Source organism: Vicia villosa, linkage group LG4 (genome assembly GCF_029867415.1).
Source record: "Vicia villosa cultivar HV-30 ecotype Madison, WI linkage group LG4, Vvil1.0, whole genome shotgun sequence".
Classification (NCBI taxonomy): Eukaryota; Viridiplantae; Streptophyta; class Magnoliopsida; order Fabales; family Fabaceae; genus Vicia; species Vicia villosa.
The window spans coordinates 82,666,190-82,683,915 of NC_081183.1; positions in this window are offsets into that span (position 1 = coordinate 82,666,190).

Consider the following 17,726-nt stretch of genomic DNA (forward strand, 5'->3'; position numbering starts at 1 on the left):
GGTAGAAAAGCGGTCCCGCCATAGCCAATGGGAGCGAATCACCCGAGTCAACCAAGCATTAGACCTCGCGAAAATGATCGGGCCATAGACAAGAGGAGCGGATCCCTCTCAGCAACCAAGCCGTCATGGATCTGAAAGGAAAACGGTGCGTGCGTACACCGAGCATCAACGTCGAGCGACGCGAGCTATAGGAAGTGCGGGGGTCCGGCTGCATGAACCCTTTTCCTGACATACTCGATACAAGATCTTGTGCTAGTTCAGAAGCGAGCGACGTGTAGCGTGCGCATACTGAACGGACTCGATGAGACTAGGCGGGGGTTGATTGCTAACCCTTTCCGCGTGCCTTCCATGAGGACTTAACGGAGTGCCATATAGGACTTATTACACCGTGACTCCCTGCCGTAAAGCACAAATATAAACACACCAACAAAAACAGAGCCTCTTTCGAGGACTTGGCCAGATGCATGTCTAGGTCCTACTTCTCATGTTATTGGATGATGCGAGAAATCGATAAAGTGCGAGAAAAATAAAATGAAACGGGATCAATTCCAAATGGATGATGATCTGTTAACTAAAGCGAAGCAAAGCGGAGAAACTAAGAATCCTGCGAGCGAGCTAGCAAAGCAAAAGCAAATGGTCAGCACACCGATTAGCCATGAAAGCACACGAAAGTCGACATGCGCGTCGGGCATAATCACAATACACCTGCAAGAGGAACAAGCAAACCAAACAAGCAGATATAAAGTAATAGGAACGTGTCTCCAAGTTGAGAACACGATGCGAGTGAATGAGATCGTGTCCCGCAAGTAAAGCGGCACACTCAAGCAATGAGCACCGGTCGGTGACTATCCAAAATCCTTGCACACTAGCACACAAGTTAGAGATAACAAACACCACAATCGGAATTGCGTTATCGCTATAAACCAAAAGAAACGGGCGAGTAATGTAAACATGAAATGGACGATGAAAAATCAAAGAGAAATAAAACATGAATGATCTACAAATTAATGAAAACTAAGCATCTAACAAGATAGTACATCTCATAAGCTTTCCGACGATATAATGAACGTGCAAATCGGAGTTACGAGTAAAAAGTTATGCGAGATTGAAGTTAACAAAGAAAACACAAAAATAACACGCAGGAACCGGTTCCTGCACAGGACAACCCGGTTCCTGGTACAAAAAACCAGAGGCAGAAAACTGGGAACCGGTTCCCACCTAGGGAAAACCCGGTTCCTAGTACTAAATCACAGAAACGCACATTTTCAAAATCACTGGGAATCGGTTCCCGCCTGGGACAACCCGGTTCCTGGCGCGCAAACCAGAAGGCAAAACAACGCAGGAACCGGTTCCCACCTAGGGACAACCCAGTTCCTGGTACTAAAACACAGGGAGACAGCAATTTTGGATTGAGTGGGAACCAGTTCCCGCCTGGGACAACCCGGTTCCTGCTGTGGAAAACAGGTTTTTATGCATTTTTAAAGCCTCGGAGCCATTCGCACTCAATCCAAAACCGTGCGGACTCAGAATTAATCACAAACGAACATCGAATTACATGCTATATGCAATGAAAACGCTCACGGAAGTAAGGCATAAACACCACCACACATCAACACGAGGCATGTTATAAGCAAAGTGCGAATGCGACGCGTCAACCAAAACAACAATCATGTTAATGCAACAACGACATCAAGAATTAACACATGCGATAGTGACCAAGCCACAAAATATATTCGAGTCACGGTTTAGGCATCAAGCAAGTCAATCATCAAGCAAAAATCCACCACATGCATTTATACAAACACTTTGAGTGCGTCGCAAGCAACATACATGAACATTAACAATAATACACACAAAATCAACGACAAATCATGGATCCACACACAATTCATCATCAACAAACATCAATTATATGCAATCAATCATCAAATCTAACCACAATTCACATAAACAAGACTAATTCGAGCAAAAGATAAACTAATTCACCGATCAATCATCATCAATCATCCATTAATCAAGAACAAGAGGTAGATCTAGATTCGAATTCACATAATAATCAACAATTAAGCACTTAATTCAAGATCCGAAAGCTTACCGGATGAAGATCTAAACCGAAGTACGAACACGAACACAATATGAACGCGAACACGACACGAACGCGACACGAACGCGAAAGCGAAATCCGAAGGGAGAGAGAGGGAGGGCGCGCGAGATCTAGTGAGGAGAGGAGAAGAAATTCAAACTCCGAATCTTGATTCTTCAATCCATGTTCTTGATCTTGATGAAGATTGATGAGTTTTTGATGAAAGTTTTATGTAATTTGTGGTTTTGATTCAAGAGAATTGAGAGAGAATTGAGAGAAAGTGTTTTTGATCTTTTGGTGAATTGAAATTATGAGAGTTCCCCCCTCTGATTTGTGAAGAGCAAAATGTTTATATATTGTCAACGCGAAATGTCCAAATTGCCCTCAGTGCGTCTTATTTTGGCTCGTTTTTAAGGAAACTCGGTTCGGCTTTGAATTCCAGAACGAAACCAATGCCACTGTGAAGATGACCAAATTCTTGACTCGTCTCCGTGAGAATCGTCTCAATCCGATAAGCGATGAAGAAAATACGTCCCTTTGAATGACGAGAAACGCCGATGCATCCGGTGCGACTGTGCAGAATTTTGTGAGTACCGCTCAAAAAACTCGATAAAACCCTATCTTCGGCTCAGAATCTGAACAGACATGTGTGACGATGAATCAAAGCTAATGAAATTTACGAGAAAATGCCGCTGGAATGGACTTCATGTGATAAAAATCGAAGGATTTATGAATTTTCGAACTCGGCGCAACATACTCGAAAACACACTTTTTACCGAAACAACGCGATGATCCTTAAAATTCTGGGAGTTTTCCGTGCATAATTGGCCTTCGGTCTGAACATATGAAATCTTGGTAATGATGGTACGGAGCTCTAGTTAAATTTTCAAGCAAATCCGACGAGCGGATTGGGAGATATGAATTTTCTGAGGCCCGAAACCCTACATTCAGCACCGTTTTTTACTGCGAAACCTCAAGTAATTTGCAAATTTGACGACCTTCCTCAAAGAATTGGCTTCTGAGCCGAACACAAAAGTTGTATATACCGTCGAAACAGTCGAGACCACGCAGGAACTCAGCTCATATCACCTTCCAAATGGTATTTATGAATTTTCTCGTATTTCCACCGTTTAAACCATTTTTTCACACCTTATCTTCTTAAACCCATGAAAACTCTTTATTATTTTCCTTTAATTTTTGAATGACGAAATAAACGTCATTAATAACTTATAGCTCAAATAAAGAGGGCAAATTTTGGGGTGCAACAGCTGCCCCTATTCAAACTTCTTGAACCTGACGAGCGAGAAACGAAAGTTTCGAACCGTTGAGGTGGAAGGAGATTGAATACCAGAATGAACTCGAAAATTTGCGCTCTTGATCAATAGAAGATTCCAACTTTCCATAAGAAGGAATGTACCACCCCACAAGCAGGGAGAAAAAACCTCAATTGACCTGGATAATTAAATAAGCTCCAACTTGCGATAAGAAGGAACGGGCACCCACAGGCAGGGGAAACACTTCAAATGATCTGGTTATCAAGAGAAGGAACATCTCGACTGATCTGAGCATCAGATGTAGCAGATGTCTCCGAACTTGCATCGGGATAGATGTCTTAGGTCGATCTGGGAATCGAGGGAGATGCATCGGTTGATTCGGACATCAACGGGTAATAGGTATCTCTGATCTGGGAATCATGATCTGGGAATCTGGGCAGACATCTCTTCTGATGCAATTAAATCATCAGGTAGATATTCCTACTAATCTGGGAATTAGCGTCTAGCTCCTTCGTAAGACCACGGGGATCCGGAGGCGGTTCCTTCAACTGAACTGGAAATCAGGATAGGAACAATATCTCTTTCGAACTGTGTACGTCGGGGAAAGAATGCCTTTAAACTGATCTGGACATGATGCCAGAAAATAAGTAGGACAATCTTCATCTGAAAGACAAAGTCGATCAGGCAGACATCTCCATCTGATCTGATGATATCAGTGGCTTGCTCCTTCGTAAGATCTTGGGAGATCCGGAGGCGGTTCCTTCAACTAATCTGAATCTGAATATTAGGTTAGGAACATATATCTCTTCCGAACTGTGTACGCCGGGTAAAGAAAACGTCTTCAACTGATGGTTAGGCATCAGGACTGGGCAAATGAGTTTCTTCTTCTGAACGAACTAAATCGTCAGGGAGATATTTCCAACTGATCTGATGTATCAGAGGGCTTGCTCCTTCGGAAGATCGACAGAGATTCGGAGGCGGTTCCTTCAACTGAGCTGGATATCAGGATGGGAACAAATATCTTCCACCAATCTGGGGGCATCGGGAATAGGAATGTCTTTGAACTGATCTGAGCTATGCCAGAAAATAAGTAGAACAATCCTCTTCTGATTCAAAACATTAGGATAAGTTCCTGTAATGACTAGGCGAATATTGCTCTATGGGGAGCATTTGAATCTGGATAACTTTCCTGCAAAAAGAAACAGATATGACATGATTTATGCATGATGCATGTATGAATGTATATGGAATAACATTTCCGAGGAGGAAGACACTACACGCTTAGAGAATGCAATGCGAATGATGCATGATTCGAACGTTGCTTAGGGAGGCAACGGATGAGCACTGAATTGCTGAAACAGTCCTTGAGAGAGTATGGAACTCTGCGGGGAGGACAAGATGAGTGACCACAAGTCACAACTACGAGCTGGCAAAGATGGATCAGAAATCTGCTGTAGACAATCAAATCTGGACGCGAGCTCTGGTTGGGAGAATAAATTCTGCTTGGGGATAAGAACATCCCAATTAACTGCTTGGGGAAGACCCTGGCAACTTCATTGGAGAAGAAAATTCTCGACACCCTGGGGATGTGAAGATAAGGGCAAGCCATGAAGACAACTCTGATGGGGAGTGACCAACTTGCTTGTGAAGGACGCATTCCGCTGGGGAAATCCTGGACGGACATAGATTCTGCTGAGGATGCATGTGAATCTTTGCTGAGGAAAGAAGCTCAGTGGGGAAGATGAATACTTCTGCACAGCGATCGGCTAGGGATATGAGAAATCCGCTGGGGATAAGGAACTCGCATAAGGACCTCTTGTTATGATCACTCCACTGGGGAGTAAGATGACTCTCTTGGGGAAAATAGGTCAATCTGTTGGAGAGAAAAGCGCTCTACTGGGGAAAGAGAAGCATTTGGGCCAAGAATCTCATTAAGAGCTTGCTGAGGAATTAGATACCATCCAATCATGACTCGACTGGGGAGAATGCATTCCGCCGGGGAATAAGGCTTCTGGAGCATGGAGAATGCATTGAGATGTGCTTTGATGAGGATATGAGAATCTTGGAACGAAGAAAATCTCATCTAGATATACTCAGCTGGGGAATGAGAATCTCTCATTAGGATGCGCTCGGCTGGGGAGTGTGAATCTCTCATGGCTAGGTCCGCCAATATGCTGATACGAAGCGCTTGCAAGGACGTACCTGCGAGACAAACAATAAAAAATGCCCCAGGATATAGCATGGCATCTTAGCCAGCCATCATAATCACACAAGACTTTGAAGTACATTCAAAGACTTTATCATTTCTAATCATGTATTGTAAAAGCAAATCAGTTTTCATATGCAAAGTTTAACACAAACTCAGGACGTTTTATGCAAACAAAACAGTAAAAGAAAACAACTTTTGAGATGAAAAGAAGTTTATTAAAAAAAATGCCCGGAAGAGGGCGAATACATTTAAGAAGCAATTCCTAGTAAGAGGTAACTGCACATTTTTTTTTGAATACAAGAGAAATGGCAATGTGAAACGGATATCCATTGGTTTCGATCCCGCTATCACTTTTATAACCTTGACGTTCTCATCTCCTTGCTTTGGAAGACCGTACTCATTAGGATTGATCACTGCCCGATTTAACAACTGATTGATGTGACATCACCGAACTTGTGGACCCGACGGGGTTTGTGAGAGCCTTTAGGGATTTGAGTTGCCAGGTGCAAACTCAAGAACACGGAGTCTTGCTTATCCCTCGGTCGGGAGCCCTAAACAAAGTGATTAGAATTTGTGAACGCTTTAGGGATTTGAGCTGCCAGGTGCGAACTCAAGAACACGGAGTCTTGCTTATCCATCGGTCGGGAGCCCTAAATATTTCAACCAGGTATGAAGAGTGATTGCCAAGGTGGCATGCGAGATGTAGTCGTTCGCTTTTGTCCCTTTTTGGCCTAAGCCGCCCTTTCGGGTTTTCAACTTAGCGGGTATATTTGTTTTTTTCATTCTTTTGCCTGATTCATTTTCTTTTTTTTTCTTTTTTTTTCTTTTTTTATTTTCTTTCTTTTTTTTTCTCTTTTTTTATCAGGTCTATGCGAAATATTTTTTGACCACATCCGCGTTCACAGGGTGTGGAAAGTTCTCGCCATCCATCGTTGCAAGCATCATGGCACCGCCAGGGAACAATTTCTGCACAACAAAGGGGCCTTCATACGTCGGAGTCCACTTGCCTCGAGGATCACCCTGAGGAAGGATGATTCTTCTAAGTACCAGGTCACCTGGTTTGTAGCTTTGGGGTCGCACCCGCTTGTCAAAAGCTTTTCTCATCTTCTTTTGGTACACCTGACCATGACCAATGGTCGCTAAGCGCTTCTCATCAATGAGGTTCAACTGGTCCATCCGATTTTGTACCCATTTTGACTCGTCAAGCTCGACGTCTTTCATAATCCTCAGGGCAGGAATCTCAACTTCAACAGGCAATATCGCTTCCATGCCGTAAACAAGTGAGAAAGGAGTTGCCCCAGTTGATGTACGCACAGAAGTGCGATAACCATGCAAAGCAAAAGGTAACATCTCATGCCAATCTCGGTAAGTCACTACCATTTTCTGCACAATCTTCTTAATGTTCTTGTTAGCCGCTTCGACAGCGCCATTCATCTTTGGACGATACGGAGAAGAATTGTGATGCTTGATCTTGAAGGACTCACACATCTCCTTCATCATCTTGTTATTGAGATTTGATCCATTATCAGTAATGATCTTTTCGGGAATCCCATAACGACAGATTATGTTGTGCTTGATAAAACGAGTAATCACTTGCTTGGTGACATTCGCATAAGACGCGGCTTCAACCCACTTGGTGAAGTAATCAATGACAACCAAAATGAAGCGATGTCCATTAGAAGCGGTAGGCTTAATCTCTCCAATCATGTCAATGCCCCACATTGCAAAAGGCCACGGAGAAGTCAAGACATTCAAAGGCACAGACGGCACGTGCACTTTATCAGCATAGATCTGGCACTTGTGACAAATTCTGACATGGTTATGACAATCAGTTTCCATAGTGGACCAATAGTAACCAGCCCTCAAGATCTTCTTAGCCATCGTATGCCCACTAGAATGGGTACCAAACTCGCCTTCGTGCATTTCTTCGATGATTTTCGAAGCTTCTTCTTTCACAACACATCGGAGCAACACATCGGAGCAACACACCGTCATGATGCCTCTTGTACAAAACTCCACCGTTAAGGTACAACTTAACCACGAACCTTCTCAGAAACTTCTTATCAGTCACCGACGCTTCGGGAGGATACTCTTGAGTTTCGAGGAACTTTTAATATCATGATACCAGGGATTGCCGTCCAATTCGACATCAGCCTCAAAGCAAAATGCTGGTTCGTCCAACCTGTTGATGGTGATGCTAGGCGCTTCATTGGCCCATTTCACTTTGAACATGGAAGCCAAAGTAGCGAGAGCATCAGCAAGATTGTTCTCTTCTCTAGAAATATGCTCGAATGTGATCTCGTCGAAGTACGGAATAAGTCTCATCACATGCTCCCTGTATGGAATCAAATTCTGATGGAGAGTTTCCCAATCTCCATTGATCTGGCTAATGACAAGATTGGAATCCCCATAAACTTTCAAGTACTTGATTCGCAAATCAATCGCAGCTTCGATACCATAGATGCAAGCTTCATACTCAGCCATATTATTAGTGCAATCAAAACAGATTCTGGCTGTAAACAGAATATGAAAACCTGATGGAGAAGTAATCACAGCTCCAACACCATTCCCAAGTGCATTAGAGGCACCATCGAACACGAGCGTCCATCGCGATTCTGGTTCGGGTCCTTCCTCTGGTCCGGGAATGTTACAATCTCTGATGTACAAGACATCCTCATCGGGGAATTCAAACTTCATTGGCTCATAATCTTCGACAGGCTGATGCGCAAGATAATCTGCCAACACACTACCTTTGATGGCTTTCTGGGTAGTATACTAGATATCATATTCAGTCAAGATCATTTGCCACCTGGCTACTCTTCCGGAAAGAGCGGGCTTCTCAAAGACATACTTGATAGGATCCATCTTGGAAATCAATAAAGTGGTGTGAACCAACATATACTGCCTCAGGCGGCGAGCAGCCCACACCAAAGCACAGCAAGTTTTCTCGAGCAGTGAGTATCGGGATTCATAGTCGGTAAACTTTTTCTAAGGTAGTATATTGCATGCTCTTTTTGTCCAGACTCGTCATGTTGACCCAGCACATATCCCATTGAATTTTCAAGAACTGTGAGGTACATAATCAAAGGCTTTCCTGGAACTGGAGGCATTAGTATCGGAGGTTCCTGCAAATAATCTTTCACTTTTTCGAATGCTTTTTGACAATCATTATTCCACCTGGCCGTTTGATCTTTTCTTAGCAATTTGAATATTGGTTCACAAGTGGCCGTAAGATGAGAGATGAATCTAGCAATGTAGTTCAATCTCCCTAAGAAACCACGAACCTCCTTTTCTGTTCTCGGCTCAGGCATCTCTTGTATAGCTTTTATTTTTGTAGGTTCAACCTCAATACCTTTTCCACTGACAACAAAGCCCAATAACTTCCCGGATCGCACTCCAAAAATGCATTTGTTTGGATTCAACCTCAGCCTAAATTCACGAAGTCTTTTGAACAACTTCTACAAGTGAACCAAGTGCTCTTCTTCAGTATGAGACTTGGAAATCATGTCGTCGACATACACTTCGATCTCTTTGTGAATCATGTCGTGAAAAAGAGTCACCATGGCGCGCTGATATGTTGCCCCTGCGTTTTTCAACCCAAAAGGCATGACTTTATAGCAGAAAGTTCCCCACGGTGTGATAAACATTGTTTTCTCCATGTCTTCTGGTGCCATCTTGATCTGATTATACCCAGAGAAGCCATCCATGAAGGAAAACACCTTGAAAGGAGCGGTATTATCCACCAGCACATCAATGTGAGGAAGAAGAAAATCATCTTTCGGACCCGCCCTATTCAAATCCCTGTAGTCCATACATATCCTGACCTTTCCGTCCTTCTTAGGTACAGGAACAATATTAGCAACCCATGGTGGGTAATTCACAACTTACAGAATGCCAGCATCAAACTGTTTCTCAACTTCTTTCTTAATCTTTTCAGACATATCTGGGCGAGTCCTTTGAAGCTTCTGCTTGACAGGAGGACTATCTTCCTTGAGAGGTAGACGGTGTACCACAATATCTGTATCAAGACCTGGCATATCCTCGTAGGACCAAGCAAAGATATCCGCATACTCTTTCAACATATCGATAAGCCTTTGCTTCACTCTGTTCTCAAGCGCAGCCCCTATCTTAACTTCTCGGACCTGCTCTTTAGTACCAACATTTACCATCTCGATTACCTCTTGATGCGGCTGAATCGCTTTCTTTTCCTCCTGTTTCAACAATCTGGCCAACTCATCGGGTAGGTCACAATCTTCATAAGCTTCCTCCTCAGCTTGGTAGATCGGATTGTCAAAATCATAACAAGCAATAGCGGAACTGTTACCAATGGAATCTGTGGTGGTGGAACATCTGCATGATTGATGTTTTTATTTTAGTTTTATTTTTTAAGCTATGTGCAAGTGTGTGCGAAAACATTGCCACTTAAAGGAAAAAGTTAAAAAGAAAGACAAAGAGCAAAACATTTGAATGCAAAAAACATCCTTTTATTTCATGATTAACTTTGAAAATGCGAACTGCATGGCCCTACAAATGATTCACTATGCCTTGGGCAGAGCGTAGGAATTATGGTATGATAAGAAAAGTAAAAATAAGGAATTTACTCCTGAGCTTGTGTGACTTGAATGACTTCTTCGATTATCCAGTTGTTGATCTTCTCTCCAGGAGCACTTGGACGAATCCAGCTATCAAAATCACAGTCATTATCCACCTCTTCACCATTGACAATGGCATTAACTTGACCATCTTGAATGACACCACCACTCACAAACTTGATCGGGCTAAGGATATTAGGCTTTGGCGATGCAATCTGCCTTCCAGGATTGAAACCCAGACCATTCTTGTTGAATTTGGGACGCACATCAATTACTTGCCCCCAGCCTTCCGTCTTTCCAGTCTCAACGACAACCTGAGCATCTTTTAAGGAAGAAATGACCGTTTCTGGCTTCGTTACCTCGTAAAGAGGAGTTCTCACAGCATTCACAGCCTCGAACGCTTGGAACGGCGTCTCATGTATCTCACCTTTGATCTCTACATATCGGAAAGAGGACAAGTGACTCACGATATAATATTCTTCACCCCAAACCGTCACCACTTTACCGTCAACCGGATACTTCAACTTTTGATGAAGAGTGGATGTCACAGCACCAGCCTTGTGAATCCACGGTCGTCCCAACAGACAACAGTAAGCAGGTTGAATATCCATTACGTAAAAGGTTGTGGTAAATACCTGGGGACCAACCTGGCTTGGTAGATCTACCTCTCCGAACACAAACCTCCTTGAACCGTCAAAAGCGCCCACCACCAACTCACTAGGCCTTAACTCCACACCAGCATAGTCAATTCTCATTAGAGCTGATTTGGGAAGCACGTTTAAAGAAGACCCAGTATCAACCAAAACACGGGACAAAGTCGTCCCCTTACACTCAATCGAAATATGCAAAGCCTTGTTATGGTTTCTCCCTTCTGGAGGAAGATCACGATCCGTAAATCCCAAACCGTTCCCAGCAGAGATATTATTGGCCACTGCCTCTAGCTGATTCACACATATTTCATGCGGGAAGTAAGCACCATTCAAAATTCTCAAGAGAGCATCTCTATGACCTTCTGAACACATCAGCAGTTGCAAGATGGAGATCTTTGACTGGGTCTGACCCAACTGCTCAACAACTTTGTAATCAGATTTCCTGATAATTCTCAACAATTCTTCCACATCCTTGGAAGGCACAGCACTATCAGGTGGCCCATTCTGAATCGGAGAATTCTGGACATCAGTCACATGGAATTTTGTAAGTGCTTTAGGGATTCGAGCAACGCAAATGGTGCAATGCTCAAGATAGACAATGTCTTGCTTATCCCTTGTTCGGGAGCCCCAAGCAACTTCAAATACTTGCAGACCATAACATCACAACTAGGTGCCCCAGAATAGAACTCACACCTAGTGTCATCGTCATCAAGCATAGAATCTATAGATATCCACACAATACGGAGCTTAACCAGTTGCAAATAAAGCAAGCATGGAAGCATTGTCTTATGCTCATTTGCTTCATGACGGAGCTTTCCTCTTGCTCACCCCACAAAGTTGCTTCATGACTGATCTTTGAACAAACAATAAGAACAAATCGAGTCTGTGAGTCTGGAGAGAATACCAAGTCCGAATAAGAAATCCTCGACCCTGAACACCTGTTATGCATGGAATGTATGAGATGCATGATATGAATGCAATGCCATATTCATTCGATTTCCAAGGAATCCTCGTGTTTTGACTTTTTAGCAAATAAGAAATGGAAAAGCTCGACACGAGGCTTAAAGATATGATTCCTTTGAAATAGAAGGAACATGTATGCTAGTTATTTTTTGTACATCATTTTTTGGAAAGTAAATATGCAATGATGCAAGGTGGTTGGACTTTGGATGTCTCCCACCGGACATGTCTGGATTTCCTCAAAGTTACATGGCCCAGGTTCAAAGGTTCGGCACCAATTCGGAACTCCCCATAGATCACGGGACATAATCATTAGAATCAGAACCATAGTCACCATCACGGAAATGGAACCGCTCGAACAAGAACCAAAGTCACCGTCAATGTACCTATTAAGTAATGATTGATTCCCGCCCCACTCACGGGTAAATCTAGGCCAAGGTAGGTCGAAAAGCCAACAGAGGATCGAATGTATGCGCTATCATACGATATTGCCTCATTCCACCAAGCTCTGCCCGTGGATATGTGATCAGATCAATCAGGCATACGCCTTCTGTCCGTCACGGCCACTCTAGTCCTAGTTCCTAAGGTATCACTCATAGCCTGGGTATTGGGCCTTTTACCTCTTGAAACACCCACCCAACAGACAGAAATCCAGACAGTCCAGAATATGATGCAGAAAAGTAAAAGCGCGCATAGAATTCAATGCAAACAGGTAAGTATGCAAAGCAGTAAAAACACCCAAAGATAAACACACAAGCGTTAAGATCGACTCGCTAAGTTCGGACCCGCAATAGGTTGAGACGTCCCCAGCAGAGTCACCAGCTGTCGGTACCGCGATAATTAACAGAGTCGCCACTAACATATTTATCCTGAAAAGGAAAGGAATGCCAGCAAACCACAAAACAAAACAACGGTCTCACGACCAGAGAAAAAGGGTAAGGGAGTCGGTTACGCGAGGGGAAGGTATTAGCACCCCTCGCGCCCATCGTACTCGATGGTATCCACGCTAGTGTGTCATACCCCAAAATTTGCCCAATCAAATCTACATCTTTTAATTCATCAAGGATCAAAATTAAGAGTCATGGGGTTTGACATTCCTATTGTCAAACCCGCTCTCTTATAAAATATCCTGAGACAAAATGGGGTGCAATTAACAGGTGCTTTGGGATCCAAACCTCAGGGCCCAATTATTACATGGGTTTTATCCTTTTTTGGAGATTATAGTTCTTTTACTAACATTTGTTTTTATTAATTTTATTATTACTAATTATTAGTATTAATATTATTAATTTTACTAATTAATTGTTGTTAATATTAGAATTGTCATTAGGGATTATTAGTGTTATTATTAGGATTAGTATTAATGTAAATATTATTATAATTAGGATTTTTATAGTTTTTTATAATTGAATTAATTGGGCAATAGGCCCATTAGGTGTAGAAAAACCTAATTTGACTAATATAAAAAAGGATTGATTTTGACAATTAGGGGAGGCCAATTCCCATCCAAAAAACCTACACGTACATATTTACACTCTCACACTCTAACCCTTATTTTTTTGGGCCTTGTCTTGTACATATACCTTGTAGTTGACGGCAACAAGAGGACCGGAAAAAAATATTGAATCCTTATTACCACGTTGAGGGGCAAATTTCTATTCAACACATATTTGTAAGAAACCGCAAAAATTCGGTGCCATGGAAGCAATTAGCAGCCAAGTTTTTTGAATCAATTTAGGCCGAACAAAGTGTTCAAACACGTTCCTCGACCTTCTCTGATCCGTTCTGGATATAAACAAGTCATTCCCACGCCCTAGAATCGCATCATAAAAGTCACGGTTTTGGCAAAAAAATTGTGTTTCGATTCCTATTATACAGACCTCATAAATTGATTTTGGTTGTATATTTGTGTTCATACTGATGTTTATAATCTTTCTGCAGAGTTAATTGAGTTTTGGTGCTGTTTTGAAAGAACCACCATTGTTGGGGTTCTTAGCTTCGATTTGGGGTTTTCATGAGTATGCAAAATTGGACCAAACCGAAGTTATTTTCGTGATTATGATACAATTGCTAATCAAACCATGTGATTCTTTCATATTTATGGGCCATGGTATGCGAAATCGAAATTTGCAGAGTTGAAGAAGAATGAGGAAGACGACGCTACAGTGTCCGCGCGCTGCAGTTTTCTTTTTTTTAATTCTGGACTTGTAATTATTTTCGTATAAGATGTTTGCATGGTGTTACGCTAACAGTAAAAGCTGATGGCGCAGATGGCAAAGGGAGTGTATTGCTGACTCAAGTCACCTGAGTTCGATACTCACTGGTGACGATGGCTTTTTCTTCTTTATTTTCAATTTAATACATCTTCTTACGTATAGATCCGGTATGCACATCTTATGAGGGTTCGCGATGTTCCTTCATACCTCAACCATACGATTCATATCAATCCAGATCCAAGATACCAAAGGCTGAAGGACCACCATGGATCCTCAAGAATGTATTACATCGGATAACTGCCAGGTTTCTTTAATATAATTAATATTTTTTTTTATTTAACTATTTGAATTAAGTTTAATCATACTTAGATTTGGTTGATTTATTCAGGATTAGAAATTAAACTAGGATTAGGGGTTATAATTATCTAGAATTATTTTTATCGATTATGTTCCCGATTATTTTCCCGATTAAATCGATTTAATATTTTTTTAATTATTAAAAAATCACAAACAAAAAACCCTATAAAGGTGTAAATATTAGGGTTTACCTAATCCCATTGGCCATTTGGCCAAAATATTAGGATTCAATTTATTATTCGTTTCGACTAAATTTATTGGTCGCGATGGTTAATAATCGATTAATTTAATTAATCAAATCCTATAAATTAAAATAAACATTATTTTGCTAAATGGTTTTAACCATCTTATTGGTTATGATGATTAGCATACCTTATCAATTTGTTATTATTTGTAATCGTATTAATCGGTTATGAGAGGTAACAGTATAAAAATACAAATTCATAAAATAATAAAATACGTTAATTCATTATTAGTGATAATCGAATCAATCGATTTGAATTGGTAATGGTGCAAAACCCCAATCTTTTAACTATGGTGATCAAACCTATTGATCATTGCGGTTAATTGTGCCAAATCAGGGTTGTACGCCCGAAACATCTAAAATACACTAAACCACGATACTACAGGATTTTTATCCTGGGCAACTCAAAATCCATTCAAATTACAAGACAAAACAAACTGCGATAGGCTAACTAAAAAGCCTCTAAAAAATACATCTCTAATCAAATTCTAAGGCGTACAATCCTGTGCCCTGAACTACGTTGACTCTGATTCTCCCTGAGGAGATACGTAGGCACTTGGCAACAAGGCGAGTCCCCTTCCCAAAAATCTCAATTTTTCCCTTCTCATTTCCTTAGCTATTAACCTCTGTAATTTTGCTATAAACCTTTACCTTAGATTCAAAGCCAATAGGAAAGGGTTGAGGGTGCCTAACACCTTCCCTCGACCTGAATATAGTATCTTACCCTGATCTCTATACTGCGTAGGGTTTCCTATTCGCCCTTCAGAATAGGTGGCGACTCTAAGTTAAATTTTTAGGCAGGTTGCTACAGCTGGCGACTCTGCTGGGGACACTATAATGGTGAATTATTATGCTCCTATAGGTTTTGGCAGGGTTTAGGTTTTTGGCAGACTTCTTTTAGGGTTTGGCTAATTTGCCAAAATTAGGTTTTATTTATATTTAAATATTTAAAGTTTTTACTTTATTTATTTATTTATTTATAATTTCATCTTTTACATCAATTAAATAAATACCTGTTTATTTAAAAAAGAAAAAGTATATGTTTATTTAAATATTTGCTGCGTATTGTATTTTTTTAAATCGCAAGCGGCTGGAGTTCAAGGTTAGTTTTAAATATTTAAATTTTATTTATTTATTTATTTTCCTTTTCAATTTCATTACTGCAATTTAATTAAATATTTATTTAAGTGAATATTTATTCCTATTATATTTGCTGGTGTTTTTTTTTATGTTGTGTTAAACCCTAAGTGTGGGAGTTAACTTTGAGACCAATAGGGGAGTATGAATCTCCTACGAGTCTCATTGATAATTCCACTCGGAGTGGGTTGAGTATTCGGAAATGTCCAAAACGAGGCTTGACTTTGTTGAGGGCAGGACTGGATACTTGGCTGATCTCTCCGGGAACCTACCCCAAAAATTCGAACCTCATGGATAAAATGAGTTGTTCTAAAATCCAAAGAGACAAAAAGTCTCGGAGGCTACGAACGACCCCATGAGACCTTCTAGAACCCTCCTATAAAAAGGTTGGCTCCCTAGAGCCCCCTACGTCGAACCTATGAACTTAGGACTTTCGTGCTTTTGTGCTTGCTATATGTTTGCAATTTATATACTTCGAATATCCATGTGTTTCGATTTTGCAGGTATCCCCACGTGGTCCCTAGCCTGTAGGGACTCTAATTTCTAAAGATCATGTCTTTCCCACGAAGGACATCACCATCTATGCATCCCTTAGCCTGTAGGGATTTTATTTTTATATCCTCGTATTCTTGCAAATACGTGTCCTTCCCACGAAGGACATCTTCGCTTACGCACATCGATTGGCTTCTCGATAGCCATGAGACTAAGTGACTGTCATGAACAGTCACTCCGCGCCCGCATCTACGCACTCCCTAACCTGTAGGGATTTTACTTTTATATCCTTGTATCTACAACTGCATGTCCTTCCCCGAAGGACATTTCCATTAACACACGTCAATTGGCCTCTCGATGGCCATGCGATTCAGTGACTGTCTTGAACGGTCACCCCGTGCTTACACCTACGCACTCCCGAGCCTATAGGGATTTTCTTTCACGCTCGTGTGTTTTCACGACGACGCGTCCTTCCCCGAAGGACAACTTCATTAGCATGCGTTTGATTGGCCTCTCGATGGCCATGAAATCTAGTGACCGTCCTGAACGGTCACTCCATGCTTATTCCCGCGCACCCTCTAACTTGTAGGGTTTGGATCTCCATTTACACATCACACCCCTAGCCTGTAGGGATTGCTCTTCATCCATATCGTCCTTAGATAGGTTGTGTTCCGCATAGAGAACCTTTCCACGAGGGACAAATTCATTGGTACACGTTGATTGGCCTCTCGATGGCCATGAGATTGAGTGACTGTCTTGAACAGTCACTAGCCTCTATCTTCTGCATACTCTCGAATCCAAGGGATTTCCCTTAGCGTGTCATAACATTTACCCTGTAAAGATTCCAAGAGGGTCTAATGTCGCCTCTAAGGCCATCCCTAGGATCATATGTTACACGTCTGCATTGCATACACGGAGTTACAATATAAGGAGTCTCTCGCGTACGCGTACATTTGCATTTTCATGCATTCATGCATTTGCATTCCCATCTTCACCCGCATCCATACTTACCATGCTAGCCGGTTTCCTGAAACTTCAAAAAAAAAATCAAAGGATCGTAGACTATGGAGCAAGGAGAATAAAAGATCTTAGTCTTGCTAAAGAAAAGAGGATGTCTTTCACCATGCTAGCCGCATGTCCATGCCTTGTCATAACAGAATCATAAATACAATAAAGGTTGTCATCGAGCAAGGATTAGTTCAACAAAGAGTTCCCTCATAGACACACTCAAGATGTATCTAATCATAAGGGGTTCATCTACGAACATAACAAACTTACACGGACGCTCTACGATAACCTGGGGGCAAGGATTAGTCCAACTGGGGCAAAATCCTGAACAAAGATGCATGACTACTATGAAGGGAAGGCGACCTGTGTTAACTCCACGCCAAGGGAGAAAGGGTCATAGATTTTCTTCATTAATTTACAAACGCTGAAGGTTGCAAATGGTGTGATACTATCCTGAGAAAAAGCAAAAGAGGTTCAGTCTAAGGAAACTCATGAAGTTCCGAT